The sequence below is a fragment of the Ambystoma mexicanum genome, chromosome 9, assembly GCF_040938575.1.
Source record: "Ambystoma mexicanum isolate Mex_15411 chromosome 9, UKY_AmexF1_1, whole genome shotgun sequence".
Classification (NCBI taxonomy): Eukaryota; Metazoa; Chordata; class Amphibia; order Caudata; family Ambystomatidae; genus Ambystoma; species Ambystoma mexicanum.
The window spans coordinates 129,208,369-129,230,422 of NC_090931.1; the positions used below are offsets into that span (position 1 = coordinate 129,208,369).

Genomic DNA, 22,054 nt, shown 5'->3' on the forward strand with positions numbered 1-22,054 from the left:
TGATAATGGAGGGGGATGGATGTGCCTGACGCATGCAGGAAAGGGCTGGAACAATGCTGAATGGAGACACACTTATGTGAATTGCAGGGGCACGGCCTGCTTCAGGGGATCCTGCCTGGAGACATGGGCTCTAAGGAGGGCATGTGAACAATGACTCCTGCGCGTGAGATACCTTTGAAGTGTACATGGTGTTTGGCACCTTGGCCGTTCCCACCCCTGCCAGCCCTCTTTGGCAGCGCACATCCACTGGTGCCAACTGCCTTTGATAATGGAGGGGAATGGATGTGCCTGAGGCGTGCAGGAAAGGGCCGGAACACTGATGAATAGAGACACACTTATGTGGTTTGCAGGGGCGCGGCCTGCTTCAGGGGGAGCCTGCCTGGAGACACAGGGTCTGGCTAGGCCATGTGTAGAATGGCCCCTGCGCACAAGATACCTTTGAAGTGTACATGGTGTTTGGCACCTGGGCCGTTCCCACCCCTGCCAGCCCCCTTTGGCAGCGCATCCCATTAATCAAAAAGCCCACGCTTGACCCGAGTAACCCATCCAATCACCGGCCTATTACTACTGTGCCATACTTACTAAAAATTCTGGATCGCGCTGCCTACCTACAAATTCAAGGCTACCTCGAAACAAATGAACTATTGGGTCTCCGGCAATCTGGTTTCCGCCCCAGACATGGGACGGAAACTGCCCTGAAGACTTAAAAACACAAATCGAGGATCTAAAATATAAGGGCAAGTTGGCACTCCTACTTCTTCTTGATCTTTCAGCAGCTTTTGATTTGGTTGATCATCAAATTCTCTGTCACCACCTCAAAATAGCTGCTCATTTCGCAGAAGATGCCAGATCCTGGATCAGTTCCTTCCTGACTAACAGAACCATGAGGGTTTTCTCACCTTCTGCCTCTGTTGATCCAGCACCTGTCCCATGTGGTGTCCCACAAGGATCTTGTGTCTTTTCCACACTGTACAATGTGTTTACAAAGCCGCTCTTTGACATACTTGACTATCTGGGTGTCTCTTACACAAACTATGCTGATGACACCCAGATACTCATCCCTATCACAGGCGACCATGTAATCGACTCTAAAGCAGTCAATGAAGTCTACTCAGTGATCCAGGCTTGGATGGCACATCATGGGATCTGCCTTAATGATGAAAAGCTGAGTTATGCGTTGTATCTGCGCTGTACTATACCTGCAAACTTATCACCACTTGCAGACATTTCCTGACATCTGATAACTGCATTATCCTCGCTAGAACCCTCATCATGGCAAAAATCAATTACTCTAACGCCCTCTATTTAGGGACTAGCCAAAGAAATATTGATAAATTGCAAGTTACTCAGAATAATGCCATCAGGGCTGCCCTTAACTCCCGAGGAGATCACACATCTCTGTTACAAGACACAATTTACATTGGCTCCCCATCACTCACCGAATATTGCTCAAAACCCTTGCTCTAACATACAAGGCCCAGAACAATCTGGCACCCGCATACCTTGCCAATCGCTTCACGCGGCACACAGCCAACAGACCCCTAAGGTCAGCCCATGTCCGCACTTTGACTGTACATAGCTACGAGCTCCAGACAGCCGGAGGTTCAAGCTCCCTACTCCTCTGCAACACAATACCTACTACACTCAGAGCTGAACCATCCGTTCATTCCTTTAAGAGCAAAGCCAAACTTTGGCTCTATGAGCTCAACGCACCTGCCTCATCCACCTAACTATGGAATGGTTGTGCGATAAAAGCATTAGCCTAACTGGCTGCGCCGAAATGCCCTGTCCCGTGCTCCAAGCCCCTTGTTTTATGTCCAGTCTCTTGGTGACTGTTGTGATACATCGCACAACCCCAACTAATCACATTTAAGCAGCACAGAAATGGGAAAAAAAAGACCGGCTGCAAGAAAAACATATGCCCAGGTAGTTTCTGCACCCATAGCGAAAATCAAAAGCTGACACCCATGAATATACGCACAGTACTGCTTAGCTTCAAAATGAGGAAGGAGCCAGCAGCCTCAGGCCATGTTGCACTAGGTGTTCTTGTAATGCTGCTTTGTTTATTACGCACCATGGCCTGAGGGAGCCGGCCTTTTCTTCACTTTGAAACTAAGCAAGGGCAGTCCTGGTTACTGCATGGATGAGAGACCCACACCACCAGTGATTTTTGACCACCGATCTAGCTGTAAAAATATCCATTTTTTTAATGTTATGTATAAAGGATTGCAGGCTTTGAGAACTCCCAATGTTTTATGTTAATGCCCTGTGTGATTACATTATTTATCGAGTATCACACACTTTAATTAAGCAGCGTGCTACAAGCCCCTTGTTTTATGTCCGGTCCCTTGGTGACTGTTGTCATACATCGCACAACCCCAACTAAGCGCATTTAAGCAGCACGTAATAGGGAAAAAATGACCAGCTGCAAAAATAACATATGCCCAGGTACTTTTGCCCCCATAGGGAAAATCAAAAGCTGGCACCCATGAATATACACAGTAAGTGAACATATATCCTAAAGTGAAATATACAAATGTAGTTTGATAGACCTACTCCTTAGACGAAGGTGTGCAAGACAAAATAGCATTGGACTTTTAAAAAAAGTAATGAACACCAGAAAAATAATTATATGAAAGGTGCTCACCTTTTAAACGCAGTAATCTGTCCTTAAATATTCCCTGGAAAACTAAATCCGAACACGAAACAAGTGTTTGTGGTCTTGTGAGTAAGCGTCTGCACTGGGAACATGAGAACCTGAGTAAAATCCTGTTAGCCAAATACTTGAGCAAGCTGGCCTACCTCAAAAAAACCCATGGGGATGCGTTCGCCCTCTGAAAAAATGTTTACACTGTCCACCCACATGTGTCCTTTACTGGTGCCCTGAAAAGCAGCCACAATCAGGGGAAAAGAAACTGCACCCGTCTCCAGGATTGCAAACTCTTGTGCCACATTGTGGGCAAATACTCATGACTTACTTGCCCTCTCATCATTTCGCCTCCTCACCCACATGTCTGGCTTTCAACATTAGTCTCTCTGCTTTATAAAGACAACTTGAAAAGTACACATACCATAGTGTCACTCCAATATATAAATCCTCATAGAACTATGTTAGGCAAAAAGTGTACAATTGTGGCATTGTTCCCCCCATCTTGACTGTGAGACTACAACTAGCAGAATGCAATTCAGAAAAAGGCAAAAAAAATGGTCTGTGAGTGCAAAACGTTCAAGGTATGACAGTAGCACGGTTTTAAAAAAAAGTAATGCGGTTGCTGTGTTTTATGAGATATTTAAAACTAAGAAAATGCACAGCATTCAGGACTGGGGACTTTCTCCCATCCATGCAGTAACTGGGGCTGACCCCGCTTAATTTCAAAGCAAGGAAGAATCCAGCCTCCTTAGGCCATGTTTCTCTAAGTGGTCTTGCAAGGTAGGCTCATTCCTTAGGTAACATAGCGTAAGGGGGCTGATCCCTTCCTCACTTTTAAGCAAAGCAGGATTTATCTTAGTTACTGCTGAGATGGGAAACCTACTGTTGCTGTAAAAATATCTATATTTTTTTTATTATTGACTGGGAGACTACAAAATGCAATTTAGCAAAAGGCAAAACATGGTCTCTGAGTGCAAAACTTTCATGGACTGACGTAGCATGGTTTAAAAAAATAGAATAATTTGGATGCCCATTCGGTCGCCCATCCATGCAGTAACTGAGACTAACACTGCTCAGCTACAAAGCGGGACTGACCCTGCTTAGCTTCAAAGCAAGGACAGGGCAAGCCCATTTCTCTAAGTGGTCTTTTAACGTTGGCCCATTTATCAACCAACATGGCCTGGAGGAGCTGGCCGCATCCTTGCTTTGATGCTAAGCAGGGTCTGTCTTGATTACTGCAGGGATGGGAGACCTGAATGGCAATTGTGATACTAGCCATAGCATGGAATGTTACACCCCTGCTGTCACAATAACTGTCAAAATATCTTACCCTCTGCTATCTGTAGTCCTTTGTACCTCTGAATATTGGCAGGAAAAAGATATGTTTTCTGGCTTGCCTCAGATGGCAATGACCTGTTCACCTCCTCTGCCCTCTCACTTTCACCCGAGAACAGTTTGCTTCGAGAGGTTGGCTATTCAAGTTGTGTTGCAATCACAGTCCCTATCCAACTCGCAAATTCCATGTGGTGCCTTCTAGTCATCCCCGCCTTTTGATGGCATTTGCATGTTTTTTGACCTGCAAATAGCTTTTTTCCTGCATTTCATTTACCTATATCCTTCGCTATAGCCGTGGATATCTGTCCATCGAGAGAAATATAAGATGGCGGACATTTCATTTTTTTAAAAAAAAATGGTTTCGGGTAAATCCCTGAGATATAGCTACCTATTTTTGAGAAGGGGGCACCCCTTCACTGTCAAATATTTAAATAACTACTGGACAGAATAACCCCAATAACCATGCATGGTTCGCCAGTCAACACTTCGTGCCCAAGTTGTTTCAGACCGGGTCCAAATCCATTCAGCGGTTTGAGCTGTGCGCTTTGCCAAAAATTGACCTGTTTGTCTATGGGAAAATGAATGGGAAGTAGGTGGCACTTTTGGAGAAAATAACTTTTTTTATGCTTAATACCTTTTTTATTTTTTAACAAATCTTTATGAAAGTTTGTAGTCTGGGGGGCTGCGGGGTTTTAATCACTTTCAAAATGTCAGCCAAAACCATTACTCGAATCAAAAGTTATTAACAATAAAATTTTGAGGGGTTCCTATCGGAGTCCGACCTTAAGTAAAGGAAGTCTATCGCTGGCCTTTAACAAGCTGACGAAGCCCGTTCTGTGTGAAAAGTGTTGTTTGTGCTGTAATGTCGATTTTATCCACTGGAAATGAATACAGAGGAAACATAACCACTGAAGGGGTCAGAGTGTTTTATAATCCATGGGAGAGAGTGCTGCCGTTTTTCTGCAAAGGAGGAATCCTGTTCATATATATATATATATATATATATATATATATATATATATATATATATATATATATATATATATATAGATTTATTCAATGAAAAAAACATTGTTAAAGGGACGTTATGGTTAAGTTGCACTAATAAAAGCCTATGAAATTCAATGAAAAACATTGTTAAAGGGACATTATGCTTACAAGTAAAACCGAAAAACCTAAGAAACTCGCCAGTTATGGTACGCTAAGCAACCATAACTCGCGCCACCACTGTGCACTGCTAAGACTAACACCCAGGACATCAAAGATGACATCACAAATTACGAAGTTTTTTCATTGAATTGACTTTCATAGGTTTTTATTAGTGCAACTCAACCATAACGTCCCTTTAACAAAGTTTTTTTCAGAAAATTTCATGGATTTTTACCAGTGCATGTTTTTTTCCTACTACTTACAAATATCATACTTACCCCAAAATAGGAGTATTTGTGCCCAATTTACCAAGTTGCACCGTAAATCTCTGCCATTTCCCACCTTCTAGCATCATTTTTAACACTTATATACAATTTCAACTGTTTTTGTAGATGTTTTTTGCGAACATCTGACGTCATCTAGGGCCTTCCGGACAGTCCCACGTGACCATGCGCTCGCACGCGGCATGATCATGTGTACATGAACACGTTTGCACTTCGTGTTCGGGTCCTTGCTTTGAGGACATTTCGGAACTGCATTTCCTACTGATCTAGGAACTTTCAAGCTCAAAATTTACCCTTGCACAGCTCCTACCCCCAAACATACTCATTATCCATTAACAATCTAGTACAAAGCACATACTTGGAAGAATAGTAGGTAGCAAAACTGCTATTTATCTTAAAAATGGCATCAGCTATTGCCATCCCTCTTCCCCAAGAGCGACCACCACCAGCTGGAGGACCCACACAACAAAAAAAGCGCAGTATTTAAAAAGACAATGAAGAGAACCAAGAAGATGAGGTAGAGGAAGTGCCTACCTCTAGCACCCAGAGAGGATCATGGGTGTGGCTGTTGGGAATGTACCAAAGGCTAAAGCTACAAAAGTGAAATGCACTGAGTGCAACTTTGTACTCAGTTGCAGTGTACCTGTACATTATTCCTACAGGACCACCTCCATGCGCCGCCACACCAAATCCAACCACTGCAATGCACTCAGAATGATTGTTCCTTTCTTAGCAAGTAGTAGGCTGTCTTCCTCCATCTCATCTTCCTCAATCAATACTGTAAACACACAGCCTATTTCTGTGGGACACAAAATCCCACCAGCTACCTTTCAAGCAATAAAGGAGGCTGCTGATCCATATCTTTCAAAGACAACAGTCCTCTGTATATACTGCAACACACCACTCTGCAGGGGGAAGCAATTTCAAAGTGCTTTTGAAGCTGTAATCAAGGAGCATGAGAAACATAGAAAAGTAACCTCTCCTGCACAAAAAGAAAATACATCAAACAACAACAAAAGGAAGGTTCCTTTAGGAACCACCTTTCACAGTTAAACAATCGAACTAAAAATAAATCTTATAGACTCCATCTACTTTAAATTTCTCAGTAAAGTACATAGACTCAATATGTTTTTCCAACATTCCCATCAGCATTTTGTGTTATGCTAATGGGAATAATGTGGCGTTCATCCCCCGTTCCAGGAACTGGAACAGGGGATAACCACCCGGCAGCCCAAGTTATCCACCCAAGCGAAGTGTGTCTGTGTGCGCCCTGATGCCTCCGGGCTTCGGCGCGGTATAAATAAATAAATAGCGAGGGCTCCAGACCATTATCCGCCATTGCAGCCCCTGCAATGCCAGACAAAGCGGGAACCCGGGTTGCTAAAAAATTGATTTTCCAAGATGGCCACCATGGAAAGGGAAGGCAGGTCTCTGTACAGAGCCCCTCTTCCCTTTTCATGGCAGCCTGAAGAAGGCGAAGACAGAACCCTATAACCATATTAGCACAAGCTATTTTTGTTTCCCTTTCAAACGTATTCCACTTTCGAGTAACTTAACCACATAGCCGGTTCCAGGTGGACACGGCCACTTTAAGCCCATTTTTGGTCCCTCGCGGTCATGGCCAGTAGCCAGATTGTCCGGGTCATGACCTTAGACCATGACCCGTATAATCTGGCCACTGCCCATGGCCACAAGCTATACCTCAGTCACCAAAGGTATATCACTATTTTTTGTACCTAAATTATAATACTCTTCAAAAAATAAAACACAGGCAAATTTGCAAAACCATGCTTTTAGGTCCTTGCCAATGCTCCTTACATGAGTTTGCTTAAAAATTCACCCATGTTTTATTTTTTTCAAAAGTGTCAATATGTATGTACATACAATAGTCATATAATTTAGCCCCCACATTGACAAAATCCATTCAGACTTTACACAAACTTTCAAGGTTGGGTCTATAATCTTTCTGAAAACATGTGTCCACATTTGTCAAATTGCAACAAAGGGTTCCATGTTATAATGTCCCCTCAAAAATATCGCCATGCAAAAATGTCGCCGAAAAATGGCTGTTTGTTGTGGGGACATTATTGCATGGAACATGCGGGGGACACCCCTGCAACCCCCAAACACTTTTTATTTTTTGCTGCCCCTGTCCCCATATATATGGTCACCCATATAATATCACCACAACCTTTTCCCGGCGATATTATATATGGCGACTATATATATGGGGATAATATTACCTGATACTGTTATAAGCCATCTAAATATGTTGAGAACCCCCTCTAATTTAGCCCCCTCTTGACAGAATCCCACCAAACTTTGCAAAAACATTTATATTTAGATTTAAAATCGTTCTGCAAACTGTTGTGCAGATTCATCAAATGGCACCACATTTATAAGCCTTTACGATATTTTGGGACCACCCCTCGAATTTTGCCCCCTCTTTACAGGATCCCACCAAACTTTGCAAAACCTTTTACAACCAGGTCCAGAATAGAATTCCAAAATGTTATGCAGTTTAACTGAGTGGCGACAAAATTATAAGCCATCCAAGGACTGCTTTTCCTCAACCCTGTAATGCAGAAATAAGCACAGATGTCCCCGAACATCTGAAGTGTAAGCGAATATCAAAGGACTGTGCTGTCCCTGCTCATCCGGAGTGTTCGCGGACTTTGGGGACAAAAAACACCAATTCTTTTGCTTCTTATGGCCATATCCCATCCCATACTTATCACCCCTCCCCTCCACAAAGATTGTTTGATGAGTTTGCCAAGTGCAATGTTGTGTTTTTTATATGTTTTTACTGCAATGTCTGCGGACACCGACCGCTGTCCGCGATTCCAACATGGCAAGTGTTTCCAAAAATCTGACGCACTTCATGCTTTTCACCATCAGTGGGCGCGTCCGATGTCCGCGGACATCACGTCGCCTTCTAGGCCAATCGGATGCTGTCCGCGGACCGGACAGGGAAATGGGTCAGCGGAGCAGAGCCAGATATCACCCATTTTTGGGGACCTACATTTTACATGTTTTTTTAAAAACTACTGAACGGATTTCCACCAAATTTACAAAAGCACGCTTTCCAGACCACGCCGCCGCGCCTGCCTCACATTTTGTGAAAATCCCTACAGCGGTTTGGGCTGTAGGCGTGTGCACATTTCTTTTCCATTCAGTCTATGGAAAAAAAATACTTTGCCCCCCCTTGATGAAACCTCACCAAACTTGCCAAAATAATTCAGAGCGGGCCATATACTCTTTTTGCATAGTTGGATGAGGCTTCATCCAGGGGGAGTGGAGTTATAAGCAGCCCAAAAAATGCTCTTCTTATGGGTTGAGAAACTTAACCATAACTACAAGTCCACTACCGCAGGCCGTGTAATATATATGCATATATATATCTATACATATGCGCATATATATATCTATATATATATATATATAGATATATATATATATATATAATCAATATATTCATGAATACTTGGGTGGCAGAACTGGGGCAACATTTTATTTGTAGCAGGAGTAGACATGGAGGGGCACAGCGATGGTGAAGCATGGCACGGTCAGCATAGGTGCCAGAGTTGCTTGCGCATTTGAGGAATTTTCACCCAAACTTGTTTAGAGCAGCAAAGCAGAAGGAGGGGTAGATCACCCCTTAAGGAATAGCATAGTAGGTTGAAATGGGGGCATGGAGCGGAGGGGGCTGCTGGTAGGGCTAATGGGAGACTTCAAGAAGAGCTCTGTCGCTGGGATTGAGTGGATGGGACAAGCTATTCAATGATTCATTCAATGGAGGCCTGTCTGACAAGAGGCAGCCAACTATGGCAAGACGAGGAGGGGGGTGTGGTGAGCCAACACATGCATGTGTGCTGCAGGTAGCGGGATGGCACCTGGTGTGGGTGGGGGGCCCAGCCAATGGCAAGGGCATGGCGAGGGGGGTGGAGGAAGGGCACAGGGAAGGGAGGGAAAGGGTCCATCGCAGAGGCTCCCCCATACAGTAGGAGCCATTAATGTCATGATGGAATATGGGGCAGGGCTGGAGGGCATTTCACAATGCAGAGGGCTATTCCAGAGCAGCGTTGGGGGGTTCTCTGATTAGTGGAGTGGTGGGAGCCTTTGCTATACCAGGGGGGAGCATTGGTCCATAACAGTGCCATGGAGGAGCTGTTTCCTTTTTTGATGTTGTTGGCCAGGTCTGTATGGACGGAGCGGTTGGGCTTGTATAGGGTATAGCAAGGTCGATAGTTGCTGGCTTACATGGGAGATGTGCCATGGTTCAGCAGAAAGGACCAAGGACTTATGGTGGCCAGTCTATGAGTAATAGGATGCTACGGTCCTCTAGGTAACGGTTGGGTGTTGGGTGTAGTTGGGAAATGAAGCTGATTGGCTGGAAGGGCGTGCCATATGAATGCGGCCGTCTAAGGGTTGCCGCAGGCCGTAGCTGTCTGCAAAACACTTGGGTGGATACTTTAACCTAAGTTCAGCATTAAGGTGTAATGGGTGTGGCTGAAGTGTGAGGGAACAGCAAGGGGTTGGCGTTCTGCCGGGACAGTTTAGCAGAAAGGGGTCGATGTCCCACTGGGAATGTGTAGGGTTGGTTTAACATGGGGAGGTGGGTGTAGGGGACAGCATGTGACAGGTGTACGGTCCCACTTTTTGGAAATTGGAGGGCTAGGGGGTCTCAGACTTTGCAAGTAAGAAGATGGTCTTTCATTTATTTATTTATTTGGTCTTTAATACAGATAGCTTCGGGAAGAGATATTGGAAGGGGTGGCTTGAGAGAGATGGCATGGCCCCAACAATGACGTATGCGTCATGCTGGGGGGGGAGCGGGGGTAGGTAGTGGCGAGCGGGATGATCAAGGGTGAGTAGAGGGGCATAGGACAAGGTTTGGAGTTGCAGGGGCTTAGGTTCGAGCATAGCATTTTAGGTGAGGGGTGGACAGCGATGCGACTTTTCCGCATCTCGATTAATAGGGAAGTGAGCATGTGTAGTAAGGTAAAGGGTAGGAAGAGGTAGGAAGAATTAGGGAGTCTTACATGAGAGTATAAAGGTGCATATAGGGACAAACGGGTGCCATGGTGTCTATTGTTAGCGGTGGTGGGCGTTTACGGTTTACTCTGTCTACGGGAGTAAATAATATTGGGGTGTTCAGTTGATGGTAGGGATGCGAGGACGTGGTAAGGTTTTCAGGGGGAGGGGTGCATGGCGGACACTGGCACTGTGGGGAATGGTGGGGTAGCTGAGGGGGAGGGCTGAGGTTTAGGGCGTGCCTCATGTTGTGGGGTTTCTTTTGAGGTTTCAGGGTCAGTGTGTTGGTTTGTCAGAAAGCAGCATGGGCGTTTGACTTGTGGCAAGTATTTTGGGGACTTTGCTTGATGCTTTGAAGGAGTCGAGTAGTGGAAAACAGTTGAGGGTCGCAGTGAATGGTATTTTCTGTGTTAAAGTGCAGACCTAGCTCGGGAGCAGCGGAGCACTTTCCAGCGGGCATGTAGGCAGTGTTGTGCTGGCATCTTTTAACAGTAGCGCAGTACTGTGAGCTGCGGGTGGTGGGTCAGTAGTACGTCCACTGGAAGAGCCCTTGATGAGGTGCAGTTAGAAAGCCACCTTTTAAGAGGCTTGCTAATTTGGAGAATTGTGGGGAAATAATGAGTCAATACTGGGTCAGGTTCTAGTGGGTGGGCACGTGGCAAGCGCAGGGTTGTTTGGGTCCTCTCTTTGTGGTCTGCTCTGGAGCTGTGACAGCATCAAACAGGGGCGAGGAGATGGATGATTGGGGCGAGGAGGTGGGAAAGGGTGTAGGGTGGGAGTGTGAGGAGAAAGGGGAGCTCGGTGTGGGAGCAAGGGTCTGCAGAATGAGGTGGAGGGCTCGCTGTTTGTTCTTATTCACAGATGCAGTAGAGCAGAGGAGATGAGGACCGCATGGACTTGCGGGCATGGGCTGCTGAGGTGCGCGGACCAGCAAAGAGGAAGACATTCAGAATGAACTAGGGGCAACGCAGGCAATGATAGAGGAGGCGCATGTAGAGTCAGTGGGGATGAATGCGCACGGAGTGGGGAAGACCGCTTGCAGTGGATCAGGAGAGGGTAGTGGGGCCATGCAGTGCCAGTGGCAAGGGTTAGGGACACTGAGGTAAATGATGAGCTGAAGAGCCAGCTTCAAAGAGTGGATGTGGTTCTTGTGAGTTGTCGTTCCCCAGAGAGGACCTGTATTGCCATATGGCCATGGTTCGAGTTCCCCCACACGGGGGTCTCCTGCAGCTGGAGCCTTTAGCCTCACCCATCGCCTGGCACTTGCTGTAGAGGAAGCTGGAGTAAGGCTGCCTGGGCACAGGGTGGCTGTGCTGTCACCGGAGGAATATCTGCCAGTAGAGTGTGCATGGTCTTCCCAAGGCAGGACTCTCCTATCACCACATGCAGTGGTAAGGTTGCCACAGCATGCAGTACATGTGTTTACTGTAGCTAGTGGTGTGTTGAGGTGTGTGTCAAGTGGTCATGTGTGTGCTGGTGTGTGCATGCAGTGCATGGATGTAGATGGGGTTGCAGTGTTCATCTTATGTTATGGAGCGCACACTCTTTGCCATTCCAAGACTGGCATTCCCAAGGGGTTGTGTATGGGCAAGCTGGAGTTTAGGAAGTCGGTTTAGGGGGCGTGTTCGAAACTAGCCCATTCCCTCGCAGACCAGTTAGTTTGAGGCCCATTTGTTCTTACGTTTCTTTACCACATTTCATCGCAAATGTAGACGGGGGCTGGGTTTAGGTATTTAGAAAGGTGGGAGGATGTGGCGGGGTTGCGGGGGGTTTCCCCGTGCATTTCTTGCAGTGAAATGTGGTAAATAAAATTCAAACAAATGGGTCTCGAGCAAATTGCTGCGAGGAAACATCCTAGATCCTGTGCTGCACACAGGGAGCCCTTTAAATGAAGTCGTTTTGAACTACATAGGCGCAGGTGTCCTGTCGCCACGCCCTTTGCCCTGCTATGGGAATGGGTGGTGCACCTCAACTGCTGTGTCATGGCATGTGGTAATATTATGCAGGGCATAACACGGATTATTATTTTATATACAACGGCTGGTGCATATAGCAATACCCCACCCAAGTGGGCAAGGCAGTGGCAGCATGACTTTAGCATTCCGAATGTGTGCTCCACTGTGTGCCCAGTGGCAACGGGAGTGGCATTCTAGCGGGCCTCACCTCGGGTGGCATGATTCCTGATGGATGTCAACATGAATGCCAATAGCGGGCAGGCACTGCCCCCTGCAATAGAGTCAATGCTGCTTTTGTTAGATTTGCAGTTACTCGGTAGGTGTATGTGTGGTGTATGGCCGCTTGTGTGTGTTAGTCTGCGCATGATGGGTGATAATCACCGCTGAGCCACATGTTGCCAGAGGTTCCCGATGCCAGAGCCTGGTGAATAGGGGAATGGCGTAAGATGTAGCTGTCATGCACACATCCTGAAGAATTGGCATTCACATGCATTATGTCTCCAGTGACCTGCACATTGATGGAATGCCAACTTTTCCGATAGCAACAAATTTGCTCTGTCTCGCTGGGTGTTGCATGGGCGCAGGGGGACCCGGGTAAAGAGGGAGAACTGTATACAATTCCTGGGCCACTCTTTGCCTTGCTTGGAGAGTGTGTGGCATGTCAAGGAGCCTATGCATACGTGCTATTATGCAGCACAAGACATGGTGGAGGCACCGGGATTGGGTGGTCTGGGAAATACCACTAACCATGGCTGCGGTGCCCTGTAACAAACCAGTGGCCAGGAAGTGAACGGTAGATAGCACTTTTACATGACGTGGTACTGTCTGTGAGCACATGGTGGGTGATGCCAGGTCTTTCTCCCACTCCCTGGCCAGGTCAATGATGATATGTAGGGAGAACCTATATTTATTTATTTATTTATTTATTTATTTATAATGTGATACAGTTTAGTTTACAAACTTTACACATAATACATAAAATCGTTCCATATAAACAAAAAGAATACCTAGAATTTGATTTAGTTTAAAATAGTAGAATACAAATAACTCAACAGAGAAGGAATCATAATTGATTAAAATCATGCAGATTTAAAAAAAATATATAAAAGAACAAGAATAAGACAATTTGTCAATAATACAGCTAATAAGAGACAACAAATAATATGATAGATGCCAAAAGTAGACATCCGTCTATCACAAGAAGCAATTTTTCAGCCTATACTTGCTCTCTGACCAATCCATAGGACGGGTCAACAGCTTCAACACTCTGTTTGGATCTAGCCAGTTAGCCTATGAATACTGACTTGCTCAGGTTCTACCCAGAAGCTTTCCAAGAGATAGGGGACCTCTATGTGCCATGCCCCTCCTCGTCTGGCATGCCAAATACTGTTGTGCATGTATGAATATTCTTGCCCTCCTCTTCCTTTCTTGTAGAAGCAGTGCAAACAATGCGTCATCTGCCATTGCCTCGTGGTTTTTCAGTACCATTGCATTGCGCTTTTATAGTTACCGGCTGGTCAATGCTGACGGTAAAATGTTGCCTCTTTGAAGTTTGCGCGGTAGTGCAATGGAATCTGTGAACTAAGTCACGTTTGCACTTGATGGGGCGTGTTTGTAATTTTGCACAGTGCCTCCCTCCCCACGCCCATGTTATCTACCATTGTCATGTTTTAATGAGGGCTGTTGCATGTTCTGCCCCCCTCTCAGTCCTTGCGCTCGCCTTTAGCTAATCTGTGATCTAAGTCACGTTTGAACTTGATGGGGCGTGTTTGTGATTTTGCACAGTGCCTCCCTCCCCACGCCCATGTTATCCACCATTGTCATGTTTTAATGAGGGCTTTTGCATGTTCTGCCCCCCCTCTCAGTCCTTGCGCTGGCCTTTAGCTAATCTGTGAACTAAGTCACATTTGCACTTGATGGGGCGTGTTTGTAATTTTGCACAGTGCCTCCCTCCCCACGCCCATGTCATCCACCATTGTCATGTTTTAATGAGGGCTTTTGCATGTTCTGCCCCCCTCTCAGTCCTTGCGCTGGCCTTTAGCTAATCTGTGAACTAAGTCACGTTTGCACTTGATGGGGCGTGTTTGTAATTTTGCACAGTGCCTCCCTCCCCACGCCCATGTTTTCCACCATTGTCATGTTTTAATGAGGGCTTTTGCATGTTCTGCCCCCCTCTCAGTCCTTGCGCTGGCCTTTAGCTAATCTGTGAACTAAATCACGTTTGCACTTGATGGGGCGTGTTTGTAATTTTGGACAGTGCCTCCCTCCCCACGCCCATGTTATCCACCATTGTCATGTTTTAATGAGGGCTTTTGCATGTTCTGCCCCCCTCTCAGTCCTTGCGCTGGCCTTTAGCTAATCTGTGAACTAAGTCACGTTTGCACTTGATGGGGCGTGTTTGGAATTTTGCACAGTGCCTCCCTCCCCACGCCCATGTTTTCCACCATTGTCATGTTTTAATGAGGGCTTTTGCATGTTCTGCCCCCCTCTCAGTCCTTGCGCTGGCCTTTAGCTAATCTGTTAACTAAGTCACGTTTGCACTTGATGGGGCGTGTTTGTAATTTTGCACAGTGCCTCCCTCCCCACGCCCATGTTTTCCACCATTGTCATGTTTTAATGAGGGCTTTTGCATGTTCTGCCCCCCTCTCAGTCCTTGCGCTGGCCTTTAGCTAATCTGTGAACTAAGTCACGTTTGCACTTGATGGGGCGTGTTTGTAATTTTGCACAGTGCCTCCCTCCCCACGCCCATGTTTTCCACCATTGTCATGTTTTAATGAGGGCTTTTGCATGTTCTGCCCCCCTCTCAGTCCTTGCGCTGGCCTTTAGCTAATCTGTGAACTAAGTCACGTTTGCACTTGATGGGGCGTGTTTGTAATTTTGCACAGTGCCTCCCTCCCCACGCCCATGTTTTCCACCATTGTCATGTTTTAATGAGGGCTTTTGCATGTTCTGCCCCCCTCTCAGTCCTTGCGCTGGCCTTTAGCTAATCTGTGAACTAAGTCACGTTTGCACTTGATGGGGCGTGTTTGTAATTTTGCACAGTGCCTCCCTCCCCACGCCCATGTTTTCCACCATTGTCATGTTTTAATGAGGGCTTTTGCATGTTCTGCCCCCCTCTCAGTCCTTGCGCTGGCCTTTAGCTAATCTGTGAACTAAGTCACGTTTGCACTTGATGGGGCGTGTTTGTAATTTTGCACAGTGCCTCCCTCCCCACGCCCATGTTTTCCACCATTGTCATGTTTTAATGAGGGCTTTTGCATGTTCTGCCCCCCTCTCAGTCCTTGCGCTGGCCTTTAGCTAATCTGTGAACTAAGTCACGTTTGCACTTGATGGGGCGTGTTTGTAATTTTGCACAGTGCCTCCCTCCCCACGCCCATGTTTTCCACCATTGTCATGTTTTAATGAGGGCTTTTGCATGTTCTGCCCCCCTCTCAGTCCTTGCGCTGGCCTTTAGCTAATCTGTGAACTAAGTCACGTTTGCACTTGATGGGGCGTGTTTGTAATTTTGCACAGTGCCTCCCTCCCCACGCCCATGTTTTCCACCATTGTCATGTTTTAATGAGGGCTTTTGCATGTTCTGCCCCCCTCTCAGTCCTTGCGCTGGCCTTTAGCTAATCTGTGAACTAAGTCACGTTTGCACTTGATGGGGCGTGTTTGTAATTTTGCACAGTGCCTCCCTCCCCACGCCCATGTTTTCCACCATTGTCATGTTTTAATGAGGGCTTTTGCATGTTCTGCCCCCCTCTCAGTCCTTGCGCTGGCCTTTAGCTAATCTGTGAACTAAGTCACGTTTGCACTTGATGGGGCGTGTTTGTAATTTTGCACAGTGCCTCCCTCCCCACGCCCATGTCATCCACCATTGTCATGTTTTAATGAGGGCTTTTGCATGTTCTGCCCCCCTCTCAGTCCTTGCGCTGGCCTTTAGCTAATCTGTGAACTAAGTCACGTTTGCACTTGATGGGGCGTGTTTGTAATTTTGCACAGTGCCTCCCTCCCCACGCCCATGTTTTCCACCATTCTCATGTTTTAATGAGGGCTTTTGCATGTTCTGCCCCCCTCTCAGTCCTTGCACTGGCCTTTAGCTAATCTGTGAACTAAATCACGTTTGCACTTGATGGGGCGTGTTTGTAATTTTGGACAGTGCCTCCCTCCCCACGCCCATGTTATCCACCATTGTCATGTTTTAATGAGGGCTTTTGCATGTTCTGCCCCCCTCTCAGTCCTTGCGCTGGCCTTTAGCTAATCTGTGAACTAAGTCACGTTTGCACTTGATGGGGCGTGTTTGGAATTTTGCACAGTGCCTCCCTCCCCACGCCCATGTTTTCCACCATTGTCATGTTTTAATGAGGGCTTTTGCATGTTCTGCCCCCCTCTCAGTCCTTGCGCTGGCCTTTAGCTAATCTGTTAACTAAGTCACGTTTGCACTTGATGGGGCGTGTTTGGAATTTTGCACAGTGCCTCCCTCCCCACGCCCATGTTTTCCACCATTGTCATGTTTTAATGAGGGCTTTTGCATGTTCTGCCCCCCTCTCAGTCCTTGCGCTGGCCTTTAGCTAATCTGTTAACTAAGTCACGTTTGCACTTGATGGGGCGTGTTTGTAATTTTGCACAGTGCCTCCCTCCCCACGCCCATGTTTTCCACCATTGTCATGTTTTAATGAGGGCTTTTGCATGTTCTGCCCCCCTCTCAGTCCTTGCGCTGGCCTTTAGCTAATCTGTGAACTAAGTCACGTTTGCACTTGATGGGGCGTGTTTGTAATTTTGCACAGTGCCTCCCTCCCCACGCCCATGTTTTCCACCATTGTCATGTTTTAATGAGGGCTTTTGCATGTTCTGCCCCCCTCTCAGTCCTTGCGCTGGCCTTTAGCTAATCTGTGAACTAAGTCACGTTTGCACTTGATGGGGCGTGTTTGTAATTTTGCACAGTGCCTCCCTCCCCACGCCCATGTTTTCCACCATTGTCATGTTTTAATGAGGGCTTTTGCATGTTCTGCCCCCCTCTCAGTCCTTGCGCTGGCCTTTAGCTAATCTGTGAACTAAGTCACGTTTGCACTTGATGGGGCGTGTTTGTAATTTTGCACAGTGCCTCCCTCCCCACGCCCATGTTTTCCACCATTGTCATGTTTTAATGAGGGCTTTTGCATGTTCTGCCCCCCTCTCAGTCCTTGCGCTGGCCTTTAGCTAATCTGTGAACTAAGTCACGTTTGCACTTGATGGGGCGTGTTTGTAATTTTGCACAGTGCCTCCCTCCCCACGCCCATGTTTTCCACCATTGTCATGTTTTAATGAGGGCTTTTGCATGTTCTGCCCCCCTCTCAGTCCTTGCGCTGGCCTTTAGCTAATCTGTGAACTAAGTCACGTTTGCACTTGATGGGGCGTGTTTGTAATTTTGCACAGTGCCTCCCTCCCCACGCCCATGTTTTCCACCATTGTCATGTTTTAATGAGGGCTTTTGCATGTTCTGCCCCCCTCTCAGTCCTTGCGCTGGCCTTTAGCTAATCTGTGAACTAAGTCACGTTTGCACTTGATGGGGCGTGTTTGTAATTTTGCACAGTGCCTCCCTCCCCACGCCCATGTTTTCCACCATTGTCATGTTTTAATGAGGGCTTTTGCATGTTCTGCCCCCCTCTCAGTCCTTGCGCTGGCCTTTAGCTAATCTGTGAACTAAGTCACGTTTGCACTTGATGGGGCGTGTTTGTAATTTTGCACAGTGCCTCCCTCCCCACGCCCATGTTTTCCACCATTGTCATGTTTTAATGAGGGCTTTTGCATGTTCTGCCCCCCTCTCAGTCCTTGCGCTGGCCTTTAGCTAATCTGTGAACTAAGTCACGTTTGCACTTGATGGGGCGTGTTTGTAATTTTGCACAGTGCCTCCCTCCCCACGCCCATGTCATCCACCATTGTCATGTTTTAATGAGGGCTTTTGCATGTTCTGCCCCCCTCTCAGTCCTTGCGCTGGCCTTTAGCTAATCTGTGAACTAAGTCACGTTTGCACTTGATGGGGCGTGTTTGTAATTTTGCACAGTGCCTCCCTCCCCACGCCCATGTTTTCCACCATTCTCATGTTTTAATGAGGGCTTTTGCATGTTCTGCCCCCCTCTCAGTCCTTGCGCTGGCCTTTAGCTAATCTGTGAACTAAATCACGTTTGCACTTGATGGGGCGTGTTTGTAATTTTGGACAGTGCCTCCCTCCCCACGCCCATGTTATCCACCATTGTCATGTTTTAATGAGGGCTTTTGCATGTTCTGCCCCCCTCTCAGTCCTTGCGCTGGCCTTTAGCTAATCTGTGAACTAAGTCACGTTTGCACTTGATGGGGCGTGTTTGGAATTTTGCACAGTGCCTCCCTCCCCACGCCCATGTTTTCCACCATTGTCATGTTTTAATGAGGGCTTTTGCATGTTCTGCCCCCCTCTCAGTCCTTGCGCTGGCCTTTAGCTAATCTGTTAACTAAGTCACGTTTGCACTTGATGGGGCGTGTTTGTAATTTTGCACAGTGCCTCCCTCCCCACGCCCATGTTTTCCACCATTGTCATGTTTTAATGAGGGCTTTTGCATGTTCTGCCCCCCTCTCAGTCCTTGCGCTGGCCTTTAGCTAATCTGTGAACTAAGTCACGTTTGCACTTGATGGGGCGTGTTTGTAATTTTGCACAGTGCCTCCCTCCCCACGCCCATGTTTTCCACCATTGTCATGTTTTAATGAGGGCTTTTGCATGTTCTGCCCCCCTCTCAGTCCTTGCGCTGGCCTTTAGCTAATCTGTGAACTAAGTCACGTTTGCACTTGATGGGGCGTGTTTGTAATTTTGCACAGTGCCTCCCTCCCCACGCCCATGTTTTCCACCATTGTCATGTTTTAATGAGGGCTTTTGCATGTTCTGCCCCCCTCTCAGTCCTTGCGCTGGCCTTTAGCTAATCTGTGAACTAAGTCACGTTTGCACTTGATGGGGCGTGTTTGTAATTTTGCACAGTGCCTCCCTCCCCACGCCCATGTTTTCCACCATTGTCATGTTTTAATGAGGGCTTTTGCATGTTCTGCCCCCCTCTCAGTCCTTGCGCTGGCCTTTAGCTAATCTGTGAACTAAGTCACGTTTGCACTTGATGGGGCGTGTTTGTAATTTTGCACAGTGCCTCCCTCCCCACGCCCATGTTTTCCACCATTGTCATGTTTTAATGAGGGCTTTTGCATGTTCTGCCCCCCTCTCAGTCCTTGCGCTGGCCTTTAGCTAATCTGTGAACTAAGTCACGTTTGCACTTGATGGGGCGTGTTTGTAATTTTGCACAGTGCCTCCCTCCCCACGCCCATGTTTTCCACCATTGTCATGTTTTAATGAGGGCTTTTGCATGTTCTGCCCCCCTCTCAGTCCTTGCGCTGGCCTTTAGCTAATCTGTGAACTAAGTCACGTTTGCACTTGATGGGGCGTGTTTGTAATTTTGCACAGTGCCTCCCTCCCCACGCCCATGTTTTCCACCATTGTCATGTTTTAATGAGGGCTTTTGCATGTTCTGCCCCCCTCTCAGTCCTTGCGCTGGCCTTTAGCTAATCTGTGAACTAAGTCACGTTTGCACTTGATGGGGCGTGTTTGTAATTTTGCACAGTGCCTCCCTCCCCACGCCCATGTTTTCCACCATTGTCATGTTTTAATGAGGGCTTTTGCATGTTCTGCCCCCCTCTCAGTCCTTGCGCTGGCCTTTAGCTAATCTGTGAACTAAGTCACGTTTGCACTTGATGGGGCGTGTTTGTAATTTTGCACAGTGCCTCCCTCCCCACGCCCATGTTTTCCACCATTGTCATGTTTTAATGAGGGCTTTTGCATGTTCTGCCCCCCTCTCAGTCCTTGCGCTGGCCTTTAGCTAATCTGTGAACTAAGTCACGTTTGCACTTGATGGGGCGTGTTTGTAATTTTGCACAGTGCCTCCCTCCCCACGCCCATGTTTTCCACCATTGTCATGTTTTAATGAGGGCTTTTGCATGTTCTGCCCCCCTCTCAGTCCTTGCGCTGGCCTTTCGCTCATGCTAATCTGCCACAAGTGCAAAGCGGAAAATGTCCGCGCAAAATCCAGTCTTTGAATCAGTGTTAGATGTTTGTGTGTTGCAAAGTGCACTTTTCAGGCGCAAAGTGCATTTAGCGCTACGCTAAACGTTTTGAAAATTCCATTTCCTTGATTTCGATTTCTGGAACCAAACTCATTGTATTCGTTAACATCTCTAATAATAGGGAATAATATACCTAGAGCAACAGGAATATTTCTAGTGCCAATTTTTAAGATGCCATTTCAAATATTTGTCAAGAGAGAAAGAAGTGTTGTTAGCACAGGTGTTTACTATATTGCATTAACCACACCCCATCATGCATTAATGGCTTTCTCTGGCCGTGGACAGCATCTGTGGGGGGCTGGATTTCCACTTACCGGATGCACAGGGTCTGCTCTCTGGCTCTGCTGCTGCTTATGGTTCTGAATACTGGTCCACACTGATCTGCTTGAGACTCTATGGAAATAATAATGATAACTTGCCATTAATATAGCACTTTCGCCAAAGCGCTGTACATAGAACATTTATATATACAATTATTATTACCCAACAGAAGTTGGTGCCTCTTTATTGACCACAGAAGGATGAAAGACTGAGTTGCTCGGATTTGAGCCTGAAACCTGCAGATCACACAAGATCTCAACAGCAAGCGCTTAACCCGCTGAGCTACCTCACCAGCAGTAACAAAAGAATCAACAGGAGCAGGAAAAACAGAGAACTTTCCAAATTCAGTCTACACAACCTCAAATTTTTTCTCAAAAGAGAAAGGAGTGTTGTTAGCACAGGTGTTTACTATATTGCATTAACCACACCCCATCTTGGTGAAATAATGACTTTCTGTGGAAGTGGACAGCATCTGTGGGGGGCTGGAATTCCACTTACCGGATGCACAGGGTCTGCTCTCGGGCTCTGCTGCTGCTTATGGTTCTGAATACTGGCCCACACTGAGCTGCTTGAGACTCTATGGAAATGATAATGATAACTTGCCATTAATATAGCGCTTTCGCCAAAGCGCTGTACATAGAAAATGTATATGTGCAATTATTATTACCCAACAGAAGTTGGTGCCTCTTTATTGACCACAGAAGGATGAAAGACTGAGTTGTTCGGATTTGAGCCTGAAACCTGCAGATCACACACAGATCTCAACAGCAAGCGCTTAACCCGCTGAGCTACCTCACCAGCAGTAACAAAAGAATCAACAGGATCAGGAAAAACAGAGAACTTTGCCAATTCAGTCCACACAACCTCAGGCGCCCCAGGATCAGCCTGCCTCTTCTGCACCCTGAAGTTTCTCTGTTACCAAATAGCCCCCCTGTTTTACCAAAGTTATAAGGACATCAGCGTAAATTCCAATGCTAAGAAGCACCTGTGCGGGCACGTTCCTGCTTTCCAGCCCAAGTAATTGTGAAATCCTGTCAAACTATTGGGATCACGTGGGCACTGATGAGTTTTCTGAAACAGGCACTTTAAGTAAGATAGTGTCTCACTTTTCCCCAATGCATTAGGCTGCATGAACATGAAGGCTCCATGCTGTCCGTGTTTATGGGTTTTTACACTTAAGTACAGATGGAAATCATTCTGATTTCTGTTTATTTCTTTTGTTTTAATTGGAA

The 22,054-nt window shown here is 46.6% G+C and overlaps 1 long non-coding RNA gene across 1 annotated transcript in view; it reads right to left on the reverse strand.

Moving 5' to 3' along the window:
* The window catches only part of LOC138487738 (uncharacterized), a 73,681-nt gene that overhangs the window by 47,265 nt on the left and 4,362 nt on the right, over positions 1-22,054 (reverse strand). The window contains exons 2-3 of the long non-coding RNA XR_011274535.1: positions 21,321-21,399; positions 20,816-20,894 (exon numbers count right to left, since the gene is read on the reverse strand). This is a non-coding gene — a long non-coding RNA (uncharacterized lncRNA). The remainder of the gene's footprint in view (positions 1-20,815; positions 20,895-21,320; positions 21,400-22,054) is intronic.